At 32.4% G+C, this 16,681-nt stretch overlaps 1 long non-coding RNA gene across 1 annotated transcript; it reads left to right on the forward strand.

Annotated features, from left to right (window-relative positions):
* The first annotated feature begins 335 nt into the window (after positions 1–335).
* On the forward strand, positions 336–15,964 carry LOC110029381. Its single transcript, XR_002294533.1, has 5 exons — positions 336–641; positions 10,766–10,982; positions 14,219–14,429; positions 14,504–15,716; positions 15,801–15,964. It is a non-coding gene; the product is annotated as an uncharacterized LOC110029381 (long non-coding RNA).
* The last annotated feature ends 717 nt before the right edge of the window (positions 15,965–16,681 follow it).

A 16,681-nucleotide genomic window follows, 5' to 3' on the forward strand; every position in this document is an offset into this window, starting at 1 on the left:
CCGAACCGATTGATTGGAGTTCACGATAACCGACATTTTCGGTGACCGGTGGACCCATCTGTCAAGATGATGGGATTGAGTAATCAAAGAATTTTCATTTATTAACTAAATCCCACAGCGAAAGTGATTCGATCGATCGATTTGATTGGTCGATCCAAAGTTTCGGGTGATCGATATATATCACATCTTCTTTGTATTATAATGTATTTATCATTAGAAGGAATTCAATTATTTGGACAATCATGATAAGTGTTCTCTCCTATTAGTAATTGTATTTTGAGGCCCAAATTTATAAATATAGTTAAAATATTTCTTTCTCAGTTCACCCTCTCTCTCTCTCACTCACACAATTCCCATTTCCCCCTACCCGGCCTTCTTCCCATCTCGACCAAAACCATCGCTTTGGTGACCGAGCCCTTTCGCCGGTCGCATTTCCGATTTCCCCTCCCCAGCCCTCTTCTAATTTCGCCCAAAACCATTGCTTTGGTGACCGAACTATCAGTTTAGAGGAATCTGTGGGAAGACAACAACTGGTTCAGCGTAGTTAATTGTGGGAAGGCACGACGAGATGGTCGCAGTGATACAACGTTCTCCTCCTTCCGCTTCTTCTGCTCCACTCCTACCCGAAACCATTGTGGAAGGTAACCCACTTCTCGCCTTTTTTTCTTTTGCAACTTTTTAGTTGTGCCGTGTTGCAGATGGAACTGGATTTTCGATTGTTGAAATCTAGAATAATGAAAGTTGGATGCTTGCAAGGTGTTTGATGATTCGTTTCACTTTGATGTTGAATTGAGTCCAGAAAAATAATTTAAATATTGATAGGTGGCGGTGTGTGTGCGTCTAAAAATATTATTTTCTTTTGTTGGGGATTTACTTTGCATCTGCATGTCATATGAAGTAGCATTTATAGTTTTCTAATAAATAAATCTTTACAGGGCTCATTTTGTTGCTTGCAATTAGAAAGTTTGCTTCTTTTCTAGTTTCAATGAAGCAAGTGTATAATAAGTGAATGTAAATTGATTATTTCTATCATAACTTTCTCTTAGAAGATTTGCATGCATACCACACAATCTCTATGTATTTACGTATGTAACACTAAACTTCAATTTTTACATACATGTCACCTTACCTACTGTATGGCTTGTGATGAGCTTTTCTCATGAGTATATGATTGGAGTTCAATTACAATCCCTTGGTTCACTGATCCATCAGTATTCCTTACTTCAATGAGTTTTATAAATTTTCTGTTGCCATATTGTGCTCGTTGTTGTTCAAGGAGGTGTTTGTGGATTAAGCTCCACCCTTTCTCTCATGGGAATGCTGAAAATTTTAGGGCTGCAAATTGTCAAGGTGTTGGTTAATAGCAATATGGCCCAGAGTTTGCATGCACATAAGCATTTTCCCATTTTATGTCTCCTAGCAATGATGATGAAGTATAAATGAAAATGATGAACAATCAAGTGATCTTTTTGAGGCATTCCTTGTAGAATTTCTCAAAGAAAATTCAAGGTCTGTCAATGATAAGATTCTCTCAAAGAAATTTCATGATTCTTTTTGTACATAACCTAATTCCTTGCTGCAAAAAGAATAAATTGATTCAAAATGAATAAGGGACGAAGAATATTTGATGTATAGGAGGATTAAATTTTAGGAAGATTTACATACATAACACTAAATTCTTATCTATTTACATACCTAATACCTAAACTTCAATTTTTACATACATACCACCATAAATTTGCATGAAAGAATGTATTTCATTTTTAAATGTTAAAATAGTGATATTTTTTATGTGATATGAAAGATTTGGGTGGTATAAATGTAAAAAATTAAAGTTTCAGTGTTAGGTTTCAGTGTTAGAAAAGTTTCAGTGTTAGATATGTAAATGCATAAGAATTGGGTGGCAGGTATGTACATGCTCCTAAATTTTATATGGAATTACTATGAAGGGAAAGCTATTAGCATTTCACTAGTAAGATTTGTGGAAACATTCACTAGAGGCCTCCTAATGGTAAGTTGTGGTTTGTTAGAATCCATGAAGAGTGTCGTGTGGCAAAAAATTTGGAAATCAATAAAAAGAACCTCAAATTTGTCATCTCGAATGAACTGCTCTCGAATTGCTAAAAGATGGTTTGAACAGTATACTTCCCCAACCCTCCTATGACACTTCGTTTCAAATGTCGAGGGAACTGAAGATGGGGAGAGGAAGTGAGGAGTCGGACAACTAAAGAGGGGGAGAGGTAACGAGGAGTCAGACAACTAAAGAGCGGGGAGTTGAAGTGAGATGGTCAGGAAGACAGGGAGGTGAGTTCGCTCTATATATTGTCACAATCGACTTACCTGAATGTCGAGCGGCTCTATTGGACGAAAGGATTGCGACGCCTTGGCCGATCAAAGGAAGAAATGATGAAGAAGCTCTTGTGAAGTGCGAGAGCGGAAGAGGCAAGTGCAGAAGTATCCGCCGAGCGAACATGAAGTAGAAGAAGAAGAAGAAGAAGAGTAGCATCGAGCAAAATTGCTCAAGTTAATTACTGTAGTATGATAAATATGGGGTTTGATAGCAATAAATAACAAGAAGTAGGTACATATATCTCTTAGCAATGCCTTCTTTTTAATTCAAATTTTTATTTTTGCTTAATAGTTTTGCTTTGAACAAAAGAATTATTAAATTTAGTTAGAAATGACAGCAAACCCAAAAAATATTAGAAAAGAACACTTCTTTGTTATTTCTCAACTTTGGAAAGACAACTTTGCAAAAATATTTCAAATCTAAGATTTTTATTTCAGGAAAAGCTTTACTGTACATAGCTGAAGAGCAGTTCTCACTAACTGTTCCAAATTATCCATTAATGATAAAATGCTCAGAAGAGCGACAAATTTAGAGTTTACTTAGGCAGTTGGGTAGTTTAGAATAACTCAAGAAAGTAGTTGTGTTAACCTCCGCTTAAGGTGTTTCAAAGGGAAAAAACACTGCCTCCTGCCAAATAGAGGAAGTTAATTGTTTATAGTTAATAGGGCTGTCAAAACGGCTCGTTAAGAATCTCATGTTCGGCTTGTTCGTTAAGTTAACGAACAAAACATGAACAAAGTTTGTTCGTTCGTGTTCAGCTCGTTTTGACTCGAAAAACTACTCATCAATTGTATATATATATATGTATATATATATATATATATTAAAAAATTTAATTGATTACAAGGCTACAAAGATTTATAATCAATTAAAAGTATTAATTAAGAAAATAGAATAAAAATGATTAATTAGATTAAAATGGTGTTTTAATATAAACAATAATTTTTAAATCTTGCCCCAACCTTTAACATCTTACGGCTACATCTTATGCCTACGTAATTAGGGTTGTCAAAACGATTATTTATTCGTGAACAACTCATGTTCGGCTCGCTCAGCGAAACAGCCGGAACACATTTTTTGAGCTCGAAATATAAACGAGCCGAGCACGAGCTGAGCCTGGTTCGCTTGTGTTTAGCTCGTATAAACCCCTAAATATATATGCATCAGTACCTTACAATCTTTCAAAACTTGAAAAGTTAATAACATTTATGATTGTTATGACATTCAACATGCTATAGGTTAGAATTAAATGTGAAAGTACAATTAAGAAAAAGGGTTGGGCAAATATTTAGAACTGTCTAAAAGATCTGGTCAAAGTACATTTAAAACAAAATTAAATAGAGATCATTTCATAAATATAACAAAAATAGTTTGGATGAGTTTAATTATGTTGATAATTGATAATGATGCTCTAATTTCTTCCAAACATTATACGGCTGCTACTTAACCTAAACCTCTTCTAGTATCACGCCTAACGAGTTCAAAATGCAAGTGAACATTATATTATATATATATATATATATATATATATATATATCAAGAGTGAATAGATGAAAGGATATACCCATTGGAAAGCACCTTCTTGAGTGCCATCAAGAACATAAACCCAATCTGATTTAAACTTTAGTGAGCTCTTTTCATGAAGAAGATCCCTAACCTGCTGTAATTGCCAGTTAAATCGAAGTGAATAGAGAGAAAAAATCCTACAAACGTTTGCTGGCTAGCAAAAAAAAATATGCCATTAGAATTTACAATAAGCCATCATCTTTTGAAAAGAGAAAATCAAACATTTCTCAGATTAATAAAATCAAGACTGGGATTGGGAACAATATAGATGTTTACTACTTGCAAACTTTTCTCAGAAGTTTCAATTCCCAACTATCTCAGACTTGTGGTAGCCTGCACAAATACAAAAATACGGAGTCAATACAAGTTTTCCTGCACAACTATTCTGGGTTTCAGCCTATCATAACAAGAAAAGCATATTCTAGGCAATCATAAGTTATACTTCCCTTTTAGTTCTTCTAGAACTGCACTTTCAGCTTTCTCTAAAAAAGAAATAAAAAATTCTGCAGCCTCTTTGGGGTCCTTAGCATAAGCGCTTAAATCTGGTTTTTTCTAGATGTATTAAGGGAAAAAATAAACTGAGAATAAGATGATAATTTTCAATGTCACAAATTTATTCAAAGCAATTTTTTTAAAAAAATACTCCACATAATGAAATAGTTAAATGAACCAATTGATGCAAGATAGATCAGAGTTTAAGATTATTTCAGCAAAACTTAATGACAATTTTTTTATATAAAATAGTAACTTAATGATAGAGATGGTGCTTCAGAGTCTTCATTATAATGAGCGAAATTTCCCATAAGCTATTTTTTGTCCTTTATAAGTTTATGCCAAAAATCTCATCAACTTCCATTATTATACTAATTAATTTGAGAAAAGTCCATGTTAGCAAATGAAATTTAATGATTGTCAGGATTTGGTGTGTTTTAGTAAAATAATCTCATAATGTTCTACCTCCTTTTATTAAAGATGGAGTCTCAGTCTATTATGATGCATGTTTTTTATTCATATTGTATGATTTATTTTAATTTGAAAATAGCTTGAGTTATGCAAATCTGATGCACTATGTAAAATCTTATTTAAACTAGTAGTTAAATGAAAATTTTTATGTTTAATTTTGATGTGTATATGTTTATTTTGGATAGGTTGCTATGTTTTAAATAATATGAAAACCTTTTCTTTTAATTCAATCCTGTTAAATCCTAGTAAAGCTGCCAAAATACATTTACGCACATTTGATTATTTTTATCTCTTCCACTTGCATTTCAATATTTTAATTGATTCATCTAATTGTCTTCATATCTTATGTATTTGTAGTGATTTTGACGTTTTTTTTAATCTTATAATGGATAAAAGTTGGATGCAAAGACTTAAAGTCTGTTTGAGGCAGTTGCAGCTTATCCAACTTATTCAGATAAGCTGTTGATCCACATAAGCTGCTGATCAGCGGCTGATTCAGATACGCTGGTTGAGCTGTTTGGTTTGTGTGTTTTTAAAATAACTGATTTGCATTTGTTTCTAGATAAATGACTATTCCGCCCCTGATCTGGATAAACTGTTTTAGTGGTCATTTAATTGCATACTTTTCGCATCAAAATAAACACAAAAGAAAACCAAAGAGTGCTTGCGCATTTTTTTATGCACCTGGTGGTCAGGTAATTGCACAATATCAAATTGAGCGAACAAATCCTCGCTACAATTATAAAAGTGCCAAACAGAGCAAGTAGTAGGTGGTATAAATAATAAAATTATAAATTTACGTAGTTAGCACACAATTCTCTAGCATTTACATACCTCAATTCTAAGATTGCATAAGTACTTACATAGAACTTTGGTGCTTTAAACATATGTATGAAAATGTGCATAGGAATTGGATGTATGGAATTGTGTGGTATGTGCGTAAAAAACTGAAATTTAGGTGTCCTATATGTAAAAAAAAATCTGTTTCACGAGCAGAGCTAAAAGGGCATAAATTCCTCACTGATTCATCATCAAAGTAGATCCACTTATCTGCATTTCACAGTTAACGCCTAAAAAAATGTTGTTGTTAGGCTATCTAGTCTTTCATAGGTTATCCAGTCTTTCGGCAGAGGAGGACGAAGAGCGCCTAGATTTGGTTGAGGAGAGCGATGGAGGATGTGTAGGAGGGGGTTCATGGGCTTCGACCGGCTTGCGGTGACGGGGAGCGACGAAGGGCCACGGGCTTTGCCTGGCTTTCGGAAAGAGGGGCGGGGCAGGTTTCGTGAGCGAGAGGGGTAGAGGCGTAAAACAAGCGAAATAAGATGCAGGTGAACGCGGATCGCGGGGTCGCGGGTATAACCCCGCGATCGCGTGTAATAGAAAATATAAAACGCAGTTTTGATATAATCTTTCCAAACGTGCGAAACAAACTAGTAGGCGACGTTTTCAAAAATGCGGCCGCACTTATAAGCTGACCCAAACAAGCCCTTAGATGGACTCTTGAGTACAAAAGAGGTGTATAAAATTTCTTGTAGTTTGCAACTAAGAGCAAAAATTCAACAACTAAAATTTTATGTCCTTGTAGAATTTGAATTAATAGATATTTCTATACTATAGAAGATGTCAAAGATCATTTGATATCTAGAGGAATTTTTCCTGGTTATGTCATGTGGAACCGATACAGAGAAGTGTATAACACTATCATAGAAAATGTAGAATATGAAACAATAAACAACATGTTTGATGCTCAACAATCGTAAATTCAAGTAGAAAAAGCAAATATGAATGCTATAGAAGGATTAATAAGGGACACTTTTTACTGCAGAAAATAATTAAAATAGTCCAACTATCGATTGTGAAACATCTAGTTCTCATCGATTGTGAAACATCTAATTCTCATCCAACAAGTGATGATCAAAGTTTGATGATCAAAGTTTGAAGAGTTTGAAGAAGTTAGAAGATGCAAAAGCAAAATTATATCTAAGGTACTAGTCTTTCGCAAAATTATCTTTTATATTGCACTTATTTCTTTTGAATTATTATACTCGTGGATTGCAATATCTTTTGATATGTTGCTGAAGCTATTACTAGAAGTCTTCCCCAACAACACTTCATTGCCTAAGAACACATATGAGGTGAAAAAAATGATGAGAGCATTTGATCTTGGTTATACAAAAATAGTTGCATTTCCTAATGAGTGCATGTTATTTTGGAAACAGAAGTCTAGTCAGGAAGTATGCGGTACTTGTGGCTCAGAAAAAAATTAATTTGAATGGAAGAAAACCTATATGAAGGCATAAAAAATTATCGATATTTTTCATTGATTCCAAGTTTACGAAGATTATTCAAATCAAAAAACCTGCATTAGACATGATTTGAAATGCTAAACATAGAAATGAAGATTGAAAGTTAAGACATCCAACAGATGGAGAAGCTGAGAAATCATTCCTTAATTTGCTTCAGACTATCGTAATATTCGTCTTGGATTGGTTGTTGATGGTTTGAATCTATTCAAGGTTATGAGTACTACGTACAGTATTTGGCCTATAATTTTAGTTGTTTATAATATGCTACTTTGGATTGGTATGAAGCTTAGCTCATTCATCTTATCAATAATTATCTTGGAGGAAAAAAAAACCCTGGAAATAATTTTGATGTTTATCTTCAACTGCTAATTCAAGAATTACTTGACTTATGACGTGGAGTTCAGTGTTTTGATGTTGGAAGTGGAGGGAATTTCACCATGTGTGCTTCTTTATTATGGACTATTAATAATTTTTCTGCATATGGAATATTATCTGGATGTAGTATAAAAGAAAGATTTGCTTGTCCTTATTGTGTTGAAAGTACTGAGTCCTTATGGTTGTATAAGAGTAAGAAGTTCTCTCATATGGGTGACCGACGTTGGCTACCATTTGATCATATATTTCGTAAAAAAAATTTCATTTTGATAACAAAGAAGAAATCAGAAGTGCACCTCAGAGATGTAATGGAAGTACAATTTTATCTGAAGCTGAAAATTTAAACTTCAAATGATAAGCTTTCAAAGTCAATTTTAAAAGGTTTGAAAAGATTTCATTCTGGAGCAACAGTTGGACAATCAGACATTACTAGTAAATGGAAGAAGAGTATTTTTTTTTAAGTTATCATATTGGAAGACTAATTTATTGCCTCACAATTTAGATGTCATTCATGCATATAGAAAAAAATATTTTTGACAATAATGTTGACACTTTATTAGGTTTTGATAAATCTAAACATAACCTCCAAGTATATCAGGATTTAGTTGACGTTGGTATAAGGAGAGATTTACATCCACAACTCTTGGAAAATGGTGATTAGCTCTTGCCTCCAACTTATTTCACGATGTCAAAAATGCAGAGATTAATATTCTGCGAGGTGATGAAAAATATGAAACTTCGAAAAAGTTATTTATCAAATATTTCTTAGGCCGTGAACACTATTGATTGTAAAATCATGGGATTAAAAAGTTATGACTGTCGTGTTCTTATTGCCTGATTGTCCAACTGTTGCTTGAATCGAAGCCATAGTACTATTGGAGCAACTTCTCAATTCAGCAATAGTTGGAGATGATGCTTGAATCGAAGACATCTTTGGGTTTTATCGGGAGCAACTTTCTATTGCCCTCAGTAAGAGGTTATGAGCATTATTGTGGATATTGCACGATTTTTAAAATCGATATGTGCTAAGGTTATTAATCCAAGTGAATTAGATAAATTACAGTCAGAAATTACAATGACATTATGCAAAATTGAAAAGTACTTTCTCCCTTTTTTTTTACAAATATGGTTTACTTATTCATACTGTAGCTCTATCACCAGTAAATATTAAATACAAGCATCATCTCCACTTCAACAACAGTTGGACAATCAATCATTCTGGAGCAACAGTTAAACCCAGAGATGTCTTCGATTCAAGCATCATCTCCACTTCTCTCAACCTTTCATCCCCGTCCCACTGAAAGTGTGAAATTCCGGCATATTGTATAATCTTCTTGAGGATTTTTTCTTGCTCAACACTTTGTAAAACACTTCTATACTTTGTGGACTTATTGTAAGGACCAAATCAAAAACTTTGAATCATTCACATCAAGCTGATATTCTTGGAATTAATTTACTTTTATAAGATTTAATGTTTTTGCTGTTTGTAAACTTTGGTAGAACAAAAGGCAAAAATCATGGTATTAGCTTCAGCCTAATGTAAATTTGAAGCCTTGAGCTCATGCGTGCTAAAGTTTGGTAAAAAAGCGGCTCTCTTCAATCCTTGCCCAGTGAAACCATCAGTTATAACAAGTGATACGGTAATATCAAACTTTAAAGTGCAGAGTATGGTAGAACATGGTTCAAACATTAATTAACTTGCATAGTACTAGATTTAGCTTAGCTGCTTAATTTATGTAAATGTTATTCTTTTATTGATATGAAACTCCAATTATTTGCTCCCTTTGACATGGTACTATTTTAATCACTTGACTCTAATTTACATCATAGGCTGAACACATTATTAATCTTTCACACCATTGTATCACCAAAATTACTTCTCGCTTCTCAATCTTGGAACCATACTTATATTTTTTTTTAGGTGTACTGTCATCATCATCATTTTCATCAGTGGCCTTTATGCAAACTCTCTATACTTCTTCTCCATTTATTCCTAACTTGATGTTGTAAATGTTACCTTGTGTTCAACGCTTCACTAAAAAAAAAAATTTATTTTGAGGTACAACAAAACATTTTTTTAATGGCTGCAGCTTTTAAATATCTTTCCAGTGCTATTCCGCATATTAGATTGCATAAAATTCCCTTTATATGCACTTTTAATGTTCTAGCTCTCGGTCATTGAATTTAAAAAGTTCTTAAAAATCAAACTATATTCTGGCAATAAAATGATCAAGTCTAGATGACTCTATAACCCGTGTCTTAAGATATTCAACTGGCAGCTTTCGGATTTTAAGGCTTATCCACAAATACAAGTAGATGCATGCAAAATATGTTTGTGCATTAATCATATGATACTTGCATCCAACAAATTTTTTCCCTTCATTTACTTCTGAATGCTGACAAACAATTGACTAGGCACTAGCCGATCAACTACTGATTTTATTTCCAAAAGCTAAGTCCATTTATTGATGAAATAAGGTTTTAAGAAGATTCTTTGTTGCTTTGACGATGGAATCACTTGATAACTTATGAAACGGTTTAGTACTTTTGTCAATTCCTCTATTTTTACTTGTGTAAAAAACATTCGAAATAAGCTTTGTGATGTACATCTCCAAGCCTTATGACCCTGAGCAATGCACTTGTAGAGAAGCATGCAGAACTCTACAAGTGTCATTAATTTTATTCCAAGTGTACCAAGCAAGGCAAATTTATTAAGCAAAACCTTCCTAGGCTTTCAGAGACGTCTTATGGTGTGAGGAAGTAAAAATGTACCACCTTTTCCACCTCGTGAGAATTCTTGAGTAATGTTTTCCATACGTCAGTTCCAAATGAACTAGAGAATCAAATAAGGCTAATTTTAATTTTCCTGGTTGAGTTTCTTATAGATGCAACTATATGGTTAATTATGTTTCAAGCACGACTCTTCAGAAAATGAGGCATGTGGTTGGTATTGGTCACATAGGCTTTGATGTAGGTCTCAGTCTACTTTATGATGATAAATCGATACTTAAGAATCATTATTGACTTCTAGCTTTGCATAATATACGGTTGCTATGTTGAGATATGGATGAACAAGCTCATTTAAATGCTTTGAGTATTCATTTTAGTTTGAGAATTTTTTTTTTCCTAAATTAAACTTTTAGTTTGACCATTTTTTTTTCTATTGATTCATGAAAAATTATGTAATATATATTTTTAATTTCAGAAATGACTGGTAGTCGATCACTTTGACGTGCACAAAAGGTTGTTTCTAGAGGTGTTTCCAATAGGGGGAAATGATAGATTAGCTATATCATAGTCTACACCAACAAATCCTGATTCAATAGATGAAGATCGCAATGATACTTTGGAACCATCCCAACCATCATATCATAGTTCAGGACAACAGCCTGGTCGCTCCAATGTTGAGACCTTTCCTACAGGTATGGGAGCCTGATATTCTTGGAATTATATTCCTTTTATAAGATTCAAAGCTTTTGCTGTATGTAAATTTTGCTAGAACAGAATGCAAAGATCATAGTATTGGCTTCAGCCTCTTAACTTACATTTGAGGCCAAGCTAGCAATAATTTGAAGCCTTGAGCTCATCTGTGCTAAGGCTTGATAAAAAGGTGGCTCTCGTCAAGCCTTGCCCATTGAAATGACTAGGTATAACAAGTGATACTGTAATGTCAAACTTTAAAGTGAAGACTGTGGTTGAACATGGTTTAAACATTAATTAATTTGCAAAGTACTATATTCTTTCCTTGAATTGTTTTTTATGCTCTAACATGATTATTAGTGATGATAAACTAATTAAAAAATTAATATTTGTTTGTATGTATGTTTTTAGGTGCAAAATTATAAACAATTCCGCAATGGGTCATCACTGTTCTAAAAACTTGCTCTATCTTGAGGCCATGTTTCATGGTTATATTTCTGTTTTGGATAATAAACCCAAATTCCATACATTAACGATGCCACAAAATATATAAAAAATTTATGAAGCATTTAAAATTCATTCTTAAATCTAGGTTGTGAGAAAATCTTGTTCCAGCTGCCACTATGACAACACTTAATGCTAACTTTTTAATGGTCACATGACCATGCTTGCCATTCATATTTTATATTCATTTTATTTTTTGTCAAACCAAATAGCCTCTAAGGAAAAGAGAGAACAAAGGCAAACTAAAATAAATCATCTTTAAAAAATGCTCACATAATCAGTAAAACATAGTCAAACTATGATAGAATCATCTTTGAACCATGATCAAAATTTTATTGATCTCTCTTTCTTTAAACAAAAATTAAATCATATTTAAAGCATGATAGAGCTATATACAAGTCATATTAAAACATTATTTAAACCTTGTTTGAAAGTTCGGTTAAGATTCTAAGAAGATTCATAGTGGTTTCAATTATGATTTAGAGGTAGTTTGAATATAATTATAAAAGATAATTTAATCTCAATCCAAACAGTTTGATCATGGCGGGTTTGGAGATAATTCTATCAAATTCATAGCATATATTGTGATGTATATCAATGATTTTGATTTAGAGTTTTGAGTGCAAGAAATTACTACAATCAGGTAGAAAAACTATAAGCAATTGTAAAAAAAGTTAAAATTTGTAATGAGAAATCTGAATTTATTATAATAAAACAAAAAATTTGACAGAAGGAAACAATACTCTGTCATTTTCCAAAAACATTATTCTCAATCAGCTCAACAATAAATATAATGTAACCCCAAAAGGAATCAAATCAACATGACAAAGCTCTTGGAAAACCAAAAAATTTTAGTCTTAAAAAACTTTCTCCAAAACAGAATATTGGATGTAAGAAAAAAATTTCTTAAATGAAACTCTGTTTTTTTTTTTCATCGCCATCTGTAAGAACTTGGGCTCCACCAGAACCAACTTCTTCCCAAAGACAATCACTTGAAGCTTGTTAACCAACAAGCACCCCCGCACCAGCAATAGCGCACAGAATATTTGCTCCAGGGCCATTCATGATCAACCATTCAAGGGCAAAGCTTGCGAAGAAATTATCCTATTATCAGTAGTAAATGGTCACATTTTTAAGAAGTGCATCTGCTAAGATATATTACTGTTAATGTTGAGAAATTTTAATCATTGACTTTTTATTGTGATGTTATGTTATTAGCATATTCTACCTGTTTGGTTTGTTATTAATATTAAAATAACAGATTCCAGAATGAATTTTTTTTTTCTTTTGGATCAAACGTCTAAATGTCAAACTTTTTAATGGCCACATGAAATAAGATGTCAATATGCTTTCCTCTTAATGAACTAATGTTTGAATTTGTTAACCTTAAGGCTTAGCTCAGTATAGTTTTTTAGTGCATAAGAAATTATATATTCATGGGGCCTTTTGCTGGTTTGATTTGATTAGCATTTAAGGGATTCAAACAATTTGAAAGAATGTTGGTCGATGCCCTCGCAAAAAAGAAATTCTATAGAAAAGAAAAATTTTGTGGCAGTTTTTTCATTGGTTTACTAAAAAATTGCGACAGTTATGTTTGATTATCATTTTTTTTTCTATTTTCTAAGTAATTTCAATTGTGATATTGAACTTCTATCAATGTTTGGGTGTTAGATATGCAAATATCTAAAATTTTTGTGATATGCGTGGAAATTGCTCAATATGCTATTCTGTCGTTGGTTTGCTCAACTGCGCTATTCTGCCGCAGTTATAATTGATTGCTCAACTGCATTCTTCTGTCGTTAGTATACTGTGACATATGATTGAATCTTAAAATGTTTAAATAATGAAGTTGACAAGGTCAGAAAGTGAATCAGAAAAATAACATAAAAAGCTGATGTGAAATTTCAGTATTATTTGTAAATTTTTTGTTAATGTGATATGCAGATCGGAATTTTATTTCATATTTGTATTGCAATGAAAAATTTCAGGGTAAAACATTTCAAATATTTCTTTTGACAGAGACGATGCATAAATTTGTCAACGGCTAATTTATAGTAGAAAATAATAGCCATAAGCTTTAGTTCAAATAAACTAAAGCTTTTTGTATAACTATTGAAAGAATAATAACAAAGAATATGTCTCAAAGTTGAATAATTCATTATATTGGGAAAAAAAGGGTAAAAGTGAAGAGTGGTGGCTCACATGATACGACTACAAATCAAGATCTCATAATTTTTTTAGTAATTTAGATTACATAAGCTTCACCGCTAGATAATAAAAAAGTTTGATATCTGAATTGGAATTGTTGATCAATGCAAGAACTTAAACTGAATATTTTTTGGCTTATTAATGGTTATTTCTGTTAATCATCCTATCATATTTTCTGGAAACCTATCTTGAGTAAGGAAAGTACTAGAGCTCAAAGGAAAGTGGCATCCCTCGCCAATGACCAGCTTACTAATGTCATGAAATAAAGAACATTAATTTCTTTTCATGCTTCTAGTTTTATTTCATTTTTATTTTTCTCCATTGTTGTTCAAACGGTAACTAATTTTTGCTCGTCAACTACCTTCAAGTCAATAGAACTTTAAGAATTTGCTTTCATGCCATATAGATGCAAATACATATATAGGAAGGAATTGGATAATATTTATGTAAATGCCCCTTCTCTTTTTCATGTCCTATTGATTCAGGAAAATGATGTGATATGTATTTTTAATTTCATAAATGACAGGTAGTACATCACTTAGGCGCGCACAAAATGTTATTTCTAGAGGTGTGTCCAATAGTTGCGAAAATGGTAGATTAGCTAATTCACAGTCAAAAACAAAAAATAATTCAATGGATGAAGATCGCAGTGATACTCTGGAACAATCTCAACCATTATATCATAGTTTAGGGCAACAACCTCATCGTTCTGATGTTGGAAACTTGCCTACAAGTATGTAAGTGATCAAATATAAGTTTGTTTATATTTCTACTTTTATATATATAATCAAGGGCCTTCACTCCACCGTAGGGGACGAACCATATGCGCAGATCTTCAAAATCTACCTCCGGGCACATGTGTGCATATAGAAGTAAATGATAATAGTTTGTCATGTAATATATCAGAGTCTAATATATTAAGATCATATATGGGTGTTATTGCTAGAGATCCTGTGTTGACACCCATATCATTTTCTGTTTGGTGCAACAAAGGCATGGAGCCTTTTGAAAAAAAGATATTAGCAAAGATTGAGGTATATTAGAATATATTAAATAATTTAAATTATTATTTATTATTTTACATGTAACTTTTAATCAAGTTATTTGCAGACTAAATTTAAAATTCCTGCCGTATACGTCATTGAATTTTGGAATATGTTGGCACTAAATGGCATAACTACAATAATAGCCTACAATCATAGCATTGGGATAGTCATCCCATACAGGAGATTATGAAGCATGTTCCTGAAGGAGTAGACACACTTCAATGGTGTCAACTTGTGACACAGTGGTCACAAGTGGATGATTAGGCTTCATTATATTTTATCTATGTTTAAACTGAACAAAAGAATTGATATTTTTTTTCTTGCAAAAAAGGACGATAAAAAATAATGAAAATGCGAAAAATAAAAACAGACATGTCCTAACACAATGGGCGAATTATCTTTGTCAGGCGATAGACTGAAACTATAAGATGTTATTTTTTTAATAAATTATAAATAGTAAGTATTGCAAATTAATTTTTTTTTATCATTTTTTTTCAAGGCTATTCATGATTGACTGCAATTATGGAGACTTTATATGATACACAAGTATGGGACATGGTCATCTGAAAATGCTAACGAGAAATGGGCAATAATATCAGCTTATTATATTTATAGTGCTTAATTAAATAAATCATTTTGATTTTAATTATATATACTTTTGTAATGCAAAAACAAGCTTGTATGATGTTAGAGATGGAAGGGTTAAGTCTGGAAGATGGTAATATAGAAGCAAATGAGAGGGCTTTCATGGTTGTTATGGGCCCTGAACACCCTAAAAGGGTACGAACATAGTGGTTTGGAGTCACTCCAACTCGAGTTTTTGCACATAGTACCACAACTGCAGGTGAAAGAAATAGTATGTCTATATGTGCTCAAGTTGAAAAATTAGAAAATGACATTCGTTCCTTACGGAATGAGGTAAGACGATTCATTCAACAAATGCAGTCGAATTATCAACCACAAAAAGAATCAAACTCGGTATGTTATTTTTTAAGTAATTAAATATTTTATTTCATTTTAATCATCTTAAAATTATTAATTAATTGTGTTTGTTCTTAATAGGGATGCAACGAAACTTAAGCTGAATGGCGAATTGAGGGGGAATCTCACATATTGGTCATTTTTTTATGCACTTTTGTTTATTGTATTTTGATTTGTTTTATTGTAAGGTTGATGGACATTTGTCTGATAGATTGATAAATGTTTTAATGTTTAGGGGATGTTACAACTCAGTTGGTGAGTGTATTTTTATACTCTTTGAATATATTTTTTTTAAGTTATTGGAAACTGAAATGATGGATTGATATATATTTTTATGTATTTGAGATATTTGTTCATGTGCTAGGTAATTTGTATAGATTTACAAATTTTAATTTTAGGGCATTTACATACATACCATCCAATTCCTATGTTTACATATATAACACCTAAACTTTACTTTTTTACATTAATACCACCCAAACCTTTCATATCACAACCAAAATAACAGTATTTTAACTTTTAAAATGTGAAATGCTCATTATCTTGGATAAGTAATGTGGCATATGCATGTCAAAGTTGAACCTTAGTTGTTAGATATGTAAATACATAGGAATTAAGTGGTATGTATGTATATCTTCAATTTTATGCATACATGGTCAAGATGAGTTGATGCATCTAATATCACACTTATCGGTCTGTTCAGCAATGTGTACATAAATGGTTGATACTTTTGATTAATTTTGGTTGCTTGTTTTATGAACCTTTGTTTGATTTTTTCTCCTTCTCTTTTACTTGTGCACCAACACTTTTTGAATACAACAGAATCAGTATGCTAAATCTCGTTGGAAGTCTTGTAAAGGTAAATGCTTTAATTTCTATGATATTCTTCAATGTTTATTCAAAAGTTCATCTCTGTCTCTATTGTTATTACAACTGTTATCTGAGGTGTTCATCTGCATTAG

The sequence above is a fragment of the Phalaenopsis equestris genome, unplaced genomic scaffold (assembly GCF_001263595.1).
Source record: "Phalaenopsis equestris unplaced genomic scaffold, ASM126359v1 Scaffold000568, whole genome shotgun sequence".
NCBI classification, from domain to species: domain Eukaryota; kingdom Viridiplantae; phylum Streptophyta; class Magnoliopsida; order Asparagales; family Orchidaceae; genus Phalaenopsis; species Phalaenopsis equestris.